Raw genomic sequence first — 9,976 nt, 5'->3', positions numbered from 1 at the left:
TAGTATGTGCAAAGATTTATTTAAGAGAATTGTTTTTGGCGGATATTTCACAAGCTAGTTGTTTCTTTAGAGACAATGTGGGTGGGTGTTCTCATATATTCTCTTTTAACATTACAGATTCGAAAGTCGTTTGTTTTCTATCGCAACAAGAAGTCCTACTTTCTGCCTTAGGCCAAAGATGCAACCCAATAAGTAGTTATGTCGAGTTAGATTGTGCAATGGCCTTCTTGCCTTACCTCTTCTGACTGACTCTGAACGACTTCAGGTTTAACACTAAAAATCCATCTATCGGCCAAAGCAGGCACTTAGTTAGTGTGATACTATCCATGTGTGTGTGTATGTATACATTGAGAGAGTGTGAGAGAGTCGCTCTCTGTCGGTCTCTGCCAGGTCTGTTGGAAGAGGAGGAGGGGAATTCTCTTTTGCTTCTCCTCTCCTGCAGTTAGTGCGTTCTTCCCCCGCTCCTCTCCTACTGCTCTTGGTCTTCGGGTCTTCGGAAAGAAGCCAAAGGAACTCTTCTTAGTCTGGTGTTAGCTCATTCTGGTGCTAGGTTGATGCACGTTAAGAAGGTGGTCCTGGATGTTTGTTGTCCGTGGCGCGCATCAAGACCCGCGAACCCCTTTTTCCCTTCCCCATTGACGACAAGCGTAGCACGGCCCGACGATCACACGAAGACCAGCTGGTGGCTATAATGACGGCGGCTCACTCCAACACTTCAAGACACTCCCCTTGAACAATCTTTAACACTGGAGGATTAGACATACCTGACGGGGACTCCCAAAAGGTGGCGAGTGACTGTGATAACAAGTGCTACATTTTAATTGTTATTGTTTTATTTAATTGACCAAAGTTGTACTGTCAAATTTCGAACTGTCAGATGCGGCAAAATGTCTTCAATTCTAAATGACAGCACTAGCACTGATGATAAAGAAGTTTAAAAGAAAATATATATTGTTTTTATGGTGATAAGTTTTTTTTAAGTAAAAAAGTGAACAAATTTTAATGTAACTGTGTGGTTATCAGTGAAAGATTATTGTCAATATTTGGATATTTTGAAAGATCTTGATACCGGACAAATAGCAAGCATTGACTTCAGTCAAACATTTGGACAACAAATAAATGAACAATCAAGTTAATAGCATATCAACAACAATGCTGTATTCCGTTAACAATAGGTCGTGTTCAACAGATGCGAATTGGTACCTCCGAGGTCGTCCACATGCTTCCAGGCGGTGATTTCAACAGGGGTGAAGACGCGTAACTAAAAGGTATTATAGAAGTTTTTGTATTTCTTTCTTTTTTAATTTACACATGAAGGTTAAGATTAAACGGTGTAAACGAAGAATAATAGGATGAAGTAGTGAAAAAGAGAATTAAAAGAATAGTGTTTTACTAATGTCATGTTTTCGTCTCACCTCTCTTCTTGTTGCTGCTACTTCTAGTTCCTCAAATCTTTTTATTTTTTTCACCTTTTGCTTTACAACTGAAGAAATAACATGGGTATTCATTGAGGGTTACCACCGAAAAGCATGTGAAAAGTTAGCCTGTATCCTATTATTATTCGGAAGCCATTGTAAATGGAAATATATACTAATTCAGAACACTTAACCACGTAATGGAAGCTTCCTAGAAATAACTTCTTCCAAGGTCACGCCAAGCACGATGTACCAAGAACAGGAACGAAAAAGAACAGATGACATTTTCGTTCTCTGGACCATTATAAGAAAAAAATTAAAAAGAAAAACTCAAGAATAATTTTTCATGATGAATTCAAACGAGAGTCGTGTTCTGTAGTGGAGTAATAACATAAATAATGGCGTCAAACTACATGTGTATAATGAGGTTTGGTTTCTCCATATATTTATACGTTTTTCGTTACCAGTGCAATTTTTTTACTAACCAAAATATCGAAGTATGAGAGTACAAACATAACGAATTAGAAAGAAAGAACGGAGCGCGAAAGGTGTTTAATGTAATGAAGCTTAAGAAAAACATTTCTAATAACTTTCTTCCGTTTACAAGGGTTTTATCCTTTAATGTCAAGACATTTTGGCGTCAACAGAAACATGCACATTTTGTGGTTGCACATTGATAAAAAAGAACAATTGTTAAACCAAGTATACTTGCCAGGTTAATTAAATCTAATTACTCTGAAATAATAATATGTTGAATCATAAAAGTTATCAAAATAATAATATATTGACTAATATATATATATATATATATATATATATATATATATATATATATACGGAAAGACTATTTTCAAATGTGTTGCTGAATGTTTTAAACCTTTTTTATTATTATTAAAATAACCCATAACAAAATTCTTTGCTAGTCCACGGACGAAATAAATGTACTTTTGTAAAATGTCTTTCGGTCTGAAAGAATTATCTGTCTTTTAGATTTTAAATAACAGTAATATATCTAAAATAAGGGACATCAAAATTTAAATAATCGAACCGATAATAAAATTCGTGACAATATAGATTTCGTTGAAAACGAAAGCTGTAACTCCTACTGCAATATGTTTAAAAGTAGTTAGTTTTATTCATAGCTTCTTTCTGTTATACAAAATGAATGTTTTGAGAATAACGGATACTTGTATTGCTTTCTTTTTAGGGACAAACTAATTGCAACATATTAATGCAAGTTGTGTGCCTACTACTAGATATTAGAAGCTTTACTAATTAAGTAGAAATCCCTATTATTTGACTACCAATATGTTGAAAATTTATAAAAGCTATCTTTAGGCCTCTTGTATATCCAAATATTTAGTGTACGTAGTTTGGTATCAGTAGTCCCAGTAGCAAAATAGCAGTCCCAGTCCCAGTGGCGAAATAACAGTGTTTGCGTTTACTTAGCAGCGTGTACTGAGTATGTGCTACACAAATTAAAAAGTAGTGAATTTTAGACTTGAGATACAGGAAACAACGATGGTGCTAATCATATATCATTTAACCGAAAGGTATTTGGACAACCTCATACCTTTGTTGACTGTTGCACAAGTAAATTTAGTTTTCATGTTGTTTATAACATGTTACTGATTGGTAACGTTAATCATACGTTTATACGTTTTGATACTTTGCAAATCCGTATCATGTCAACTATAATATTATTTTTCAGTAAAATTCTAGAATAAAATTGATATTTGACTTAGTCAACATTCATTTTAAAGTTTGATTTCCATAATTAGGAACTACAGTGTGCTTTCAATGACAGTATAATAATCATATTATTCAATCGATTTTGGATACATTTTTATATTTCTTACTTAGTTTATTACGTACACTGCATACATGCATTTAATATTAACAGCAAAGAGATGAAACGTATATTTCTATTATGAGTATACTAACAAACTTTTCACTTTAGAAGCTCTCGAGGTCTTCTTTGAAACTGTCTCATGGAAGATTTTAGATTTTAGAAACAGATTTTCTCTGAATAGTTCGCAATAATAGTAACATTTTTACAACAGTTTAAAGCCTGTAATGTTTACAAGCTTTTAATTTGCAGGTTGTATAGTTATTAAATATCAATAATAACTAAAATATTTGAAATGAAATATTCACTATATTTTTAAAAAGTACCACTTTAGAGTCTTATGGTTTTTCTCCATGAATTTTACGTCTTAATTTTGTTCCTGGATAAATATGTCCTAAGCGAATCTATAAGACCAAATTATGAGTTCATCACGCAAAGCTATTTAACAAGGAAAATAGTAGAAAAAATCCAATGTATCAATATGAATTGTTTAGAGAATTGAAATAGTAAGTATCTTGTCTCGAAAATGTTTCCGATTTTACGTGAGATTTGATTCAACATTTTAAATAGGTTTCCTTCGAATATTAAAATGAATAGAGTAATAATAAACTGAAATAGAATTTTTACCATAAATTAATTTATTCTAAAATGTTATACTAAGGTTATCCATTACACTTCCGACGTTTAAAAATGTAAACAGGACAATAACAATGAACAATATGGTAAATTTTGAAAGTAGTTAGTTCGACACTTGGAAAATAATTAAAGCCAAGGAGCAATTCTGTTCAGGATTTTTATTCAGATGGTGCAGAAAATTAAGGGAATGGCAATTGTGACATTATAAACTGCCCTTACAGTTTTCTGGGATGTAAATGAAAAGCTGGAACTGGGATACATAATATAGTTTTGCAAATTATACCTAACTTACTATCTACATTTTGTTTACTACTCGTTCTTTTCGTGTCTTTACTGTCCTTACTGTCACTAAAAAATACCATAAACTGAAATGGAAACCATTAACGATTTAAGTTAATGTAAAGGAAATTTCATTATGGCTTATTTTATTATAGATGTGAAAACTATAGCAAATAATTGATGAGGTTAAATTAAATTTGAAAATAACAATACATAGAAAATAGTTTGATTTTTTTCCTTCTTGGTGAAGGTAAAATTTTATGCTTCAATAATATAAATCTCAGTTATAGTACATAAGTTTACTAGTTTTGTCTCTTTATTTTGATTCTGAAACTATTACAATAAGAAATTGTTTAATTAAATAAATTTAATTTTGATGTTGATCCGAGTTTTATTTGGACAGAAGGGGTACTTACTGCATTGATCTTCAGAAACACAGTGCGATTGTCATTAATTGTAATTCTGATGATGGAGATAGCAAATCATCTTTGAAGTGCCAGTTTAAATAAAACAAATAGCAAAATAATAATAATAATAATAATAATAATAATAATAATAATAATAATAATAATAATAATAATAATAATAATAATAATAATAATTTATTATTATTATTATTATTATTATTATTATTATTATTATTATTATTATTATTATTATTATTATTATTATTGTGGTGGTGGTGGTGATGGTGGTTCGAAATCTAATTGATTTTTCTATTTTTTCTAAACTAATCTGTTGAAAATTATTTTTTTAAACATCAGAAGGAAATATTTTAATCAAGCTTTAATAAACATCCAGTAATTTTAGGCCGTAATTTACATTTGTAAGTATTATAAAGTAACTAGTATGCCACATTTATGAAATTGAAATAAAATAATTGTAAAAGAGACAACTAACTTCATTAGTATTCAAACATATATGATAACCACTATAAAGACATCAAATTTTGAATTAATTAGAAATGTATAATGCTTCTGTGTTATTTCGTTGAACATAAAAAACTTCAAAATTGAGATCTAAAAACTAATCTAACACTTGAAACACTTCTTTTCTCTAAAATTTTCAATACCTTTTTTATTTGATTAGTTTGAGAGAAGTTCTTGTCCTCTAGAAACAGTGGTCGAAGGATTGGATAATTGGGAATATTTGGAATTAACTATGTGTCATATTAAATATGAATATGCAATGTTATTAACAGCATATTGGGATTAAATTATGTTGCTTTGAAATGGAATTCTCCAAACAAATAAAGTTCTCTCTTTAAAGTAAAAGTTCTTGGATGTATAAAGGATTCTATTAAAGAATATTTTGTATTATATTTTGTTACTAGCTTTATGTTCGATACGAATTCTTTTGCTTTTATTTGACTTTTCATATGTGACATAAACATGAAATGTATTTTACATAACGTGTCTATTTTTCTATGAAATTTCAAATTGAGATATAATAATACAATTTTCATCCCAAATATTTGGAAATACAAGGATATGACTGTAATGTATCAATATATATTCGTACATAGAGAAAAAATTATATATATTTTTATTGCCATGAAGGCAAAGTTTATCCGACAAACATTCTTCAAAATTGATTTTTTCAATAAGCTTTTTATTTTCCTTTCGTGTCTTATTATAATTTTAAGAAGTTATTAAACATGGGATATTTTTGCTGATCTTCTTACCGTAAAGATCTATAAATTAAATCAATATTTAAAAAGTTTCGTTCTTCTTTCCAATTAATAAACTGAAATATTTAGGCCTGGAAAAGCATAGGCATAAGATTGTAGAAATATTAATACACGTAAATTAAAATTACTCTTTGAGAATTTATTATTTAATAGTGAGACTTAAAACAAAAATAAAACATTCATATAAAAGATATGATTAAAATGTAATAGATTTAAGAAAATATAAGATTATTCCAGTATAATTTTAAAGGATTTCTAAATTACAACTGAAAGAATGTTTCAAATTTTGTTTTTAAAAAGACGATCTCCCCCACTTTTAACAGCTCGGTTCTTTCGAAAATATATTTATTCATAATTTACCAAGAGGATCATTACAGCCATGTTTTAGTAAATTCCAAAATTTTGTTTGTATTTTCCAGTAAACCATCCCTATAGTTTATTGAAGACCGGCAATTCCAAACACTCATCTGCATAATCTTATCCAACAAGTGTATTAAGATTTTGTATCGTTACATTGAAAAGTAATACCTCTAGGCCTGTGTACATATGACCGAACGGATAGATGGAATAAAAAAAAAAACACTTTTTGTATGTACATTCAGTGACAAAAGCTCTTTCTATTTGATGAAATTAGTTTCACAAATGGAAGGATAATTTGAGTAGTTTTCAGTAATTTAAAAAATGCAATTTTCTGTACGTTCCAGCCATATCACTGTTGAACGTTCCCGTTATTCCAAAAACAGATTTTACCAAACGGAAAGAACTTTTGTCACTGACTGTAGAAGCTATAAAATGTGTAAATCAGTCGAAATATCTATTTTTTTCACTAAGGCTCATTAATACTATTTTCGCTTGAAAGTAAATTTTAAAGAAATCATACTTAACTACAGATTCTATTATTTTTCAAAGAAAATTACAGGCTATAATGTAGATTTGTTAATGAAATATTTATTTAAGAAAGGTGAACAAAATCACCTAAGCCTCTTTTTGAAGAAGATTGTAAGGAAATAATGAATTGTTTTAAACGAAATGACTTACTACGTACTTATTGTAAGGATGATAATGAAATATATATTCACATGAACAAAATTACATGAATTGATTTGAGAAAATTATAATATAAATACTCATCCCTAAGATTAAACTACCCTTGTGTTCTTTTCAAAACGACTTTGCGATATTATACAGTTGTTAGTGTAATGTATATTCGTATTTATGAAATATGATTAAAATGGTTCGACTTGTTTTCGAAGAAGTTATCTGAGAAATATTCTATATCAAGGTTAACTTATCTGCTCTGCAGTTTTCCCAAAGAAATTACATGTACCATTTTGTACGGCTGTTAATTATATACGGTACTTAATTCTGAAATATTCCATAAAACGTTATTCGTTTATGACAAAGCCTCAATTTCCGTATTTCACCCTCCAGCACACCACCCGTATTTTTGTGGTCAACACGAAATTTAAAAAAAATGTTCCTACAGATTTCTATAAAAATCTTAAGTTTAAAATTTTGTGTTAAACGGCATAGCGTTTAAATGTGTGCTGATACGTGGGTCAAACATTCAAGGTGCATGGATTGAAATTTTTTCGGTATGATTACGTACATCCATTAAAATCTCGAATCCAATTTTTTCACTACCACAATACTATTTTCCTTCCGTATCTTATACAAACTGAATAGTTGAGCTAAAAACCATAATCTATATATTTTAAAGCTTGTTGAAGAAATGATTTACAATTTTCTTTCAGGAAATTATGTTTGTTATACGAAATAAATAAAATCCTGAACCTTTTTTTTTTTTTTAAAAAAAGAAATATATTATAAATATTTAAAATCATATCGACGAGTTCTTTCATTTGATACCCCACACAATATTTCCACTAACATTCAATTTTCCTTCCTTCTTAACAATCTGGCATATTTAGTTTTTAAATTGATGCTATATTCAGTATCACATTCGAGATTATCACGAATGTATTGAAATTCACGAAATTCTATCTAGCACTTTAGACTGTACATGAAATTTACGTTTCTACAATATGGCGTTTATCATCCACCATATTGAATTTCAATTTTTGGTATTTGGGTGTGGATGTGGAGAAGAACGGAGAGAATTAGCTGGGTCGAGCGGAAAACGAGTGAGAGGGTGTTAGAAATGATGGGGAAAGAACAATTGTAGATATTAAGAAGAAGAATAGAAAATGGTTGGAACGTTAGCCAAGAAGGAACTATATCATGAGAGACGTTGAATTAAAGGTGAAAATGGTGGAAGGAAAGAGAGGGAGGGGGCGAAGGAGATAACAATTAATGAATTATATCAAAACAGAAAAGTCGTACGTAAAGACGAAGATGATAGCGCAAGATCGTGGAGCACGGAAGCTTTTCAGTCGCGGTAAGTAATCTGCCATCAATGGTAGATTTGCTATAATAATGATGATGATAATGGTATTTATTTTGAATCACCTTTCAAATTATTATGAGTTTATTGACATTTCATTTATCAAATTCTATCAAGCTGATTAGGTTTTACGTAGGAATTTAATCGTGCTCGATATTGAATTTCTATTCATGGTATATATTTAGTGTCACTTCTCAAACTCTGATTTCTTTTATACTTCATTCAAAAAAATTTACTAATCCGTTTTGGTTTTACGTGGGATTATTTTTTTCTTTTTACTTATTTTCTTTTAAATAAGAAGCTTTATTTTCGTGTTTACTTTCGAGCGCCGAAAGGAGAGAAGAATGTACAATGATCATAAAAAAAAAAAAAATGATTACGGAATTTCAACAGATTTACACGTTTTATGGGTCGTAGATAACTGAAACGTTTGTTTTAGATATATGTCCGTCTGTTTCTCCGTTATTCCTGATGTATACTCGCCTAGAGGTTACACTGTATAATGTACCCAACTAGATTTTGAATTTTAAGATTTTATGTAATTCTTCAGGGTTATCTCGAATTTTCTTACTACCCCCAACAATTAAGAGAGTTTACTGAATGATAAAAATAAAAAATGCGATTTTCTCAAAAACGGCTCTAACGATTTTGTTTACACTTTATAAATCAGTTTCTCAATATCAACCCCATACTGTGGTAGCGGTATGTCATTTTCTGGGCAAAATCGAGAAAGGGTAGTTTACACTCCTGGCGGTGAAATTTTTGGGATGATTTTCTCAAAACGACTGAGGGAATTTATTTCATATTTCATATATACATAATTCATTAATATTCTGAAAATATAGCATAACTCATTTGTCTTGAGAAAATCTACGAGGGGAAGTTTATTTTTTCGGGATGATTTTCTCAAAAACGACTTAAGCGCTTTTATTCGTATTGTATAAATAAATATTCCATTAATAATCTGACAGTATAGCGTAACTCACTCGGCTTGAAAAATCTACGAGGAATAGTTTATTTTTGAAGATGAATTTTTAAACGATTTTCTCCAAAAAAAAAAAAAAAAAAACCTCAATAGATTTTGTTCATATTTCATAAATAAATATTTCAATTATAACCTAACGATATGACATAATTAATTTGTCCTGGAAAAATCTAAAAGCGGTAGTTTACTCTTAGGAGCGGTTCTTTTCGGACGATTTTCTCAAAGTCGACTTAGTTCATATTACGTAAATGAATATTTCATTAATAACCTGACCATGTAGTATAACTTGTTTGTTCAGAAAAATTGCGAGTGCTAGTTTATTCTTGGGGTTGTTTTTTCGGATAATTTTTTCAAAAAACGACTCAGTCCGATTTGTTCATAACTTTTAAATAAACATTTCATTAACATTGCTATAATTTTGCATAAATCACTTCTATGAGAGTTGACTTATCCACAACGAGTATTTTATTCTTAGGAGTGAGTTGTTTTGGACAGTTTTGTAAATTAATTTTATGCGATTTTGTTGATATTTTATAAACAAATATATCAGTAATAACCATAACATATATCATAAGTCATCTTTTATGGAAAAAATCTTTGGGAGCTGGTTTACTTTTGATATGAGTTTTCTGTGGGGAAAGTTTTCCGAAAACACATTCTAATTATGTTCGTATTTCTCAAGAAAATGTTTGTGTACGGTTAATAACTACAGTACAAC

General features: G+C 29.8%; 1 protein-coding gene across 1 annotated transcript in view; it reads left to right on the top strand.

Annotated features, from left to right (window-relative positions):
- The first annotated feature begins 439 nt into the window (after window positions 1-439).
- The window catches only part of LOC145675796 (knirps-related protein-like), a 56,065-nt gene continuing 46,528 nt past the window's right edge, over window positions 440-9,976 (top strand). Inside the window, exon 1 of the mRNA XM_081746498.1 lies at window positions 440-1,268. The gene's annotated coding sequence lies outside the window, so the exon portion shown is untranslated. The remainder of the gene's footprint in view (window positions 1,269-9,976) is intronic.

The sequence above is a fragment of the Thermobia domestica genome, chromosome 18, assembly GCF_964235325.1.
Source record: "Thermobia domestica chromosome 18, izTheDome1.hap1.1, whole genome shotgun sequence".
Classification (NCBI taxonomy): Eukaryota; Metazoa; Arthropoda; class Insecta; order Zygentoma; family Lepismatidae; genus Thermobia; species Thermobia domestica.
This window is presented reverse-complemented; position numbering and strand designations above follow the sequence as displayed.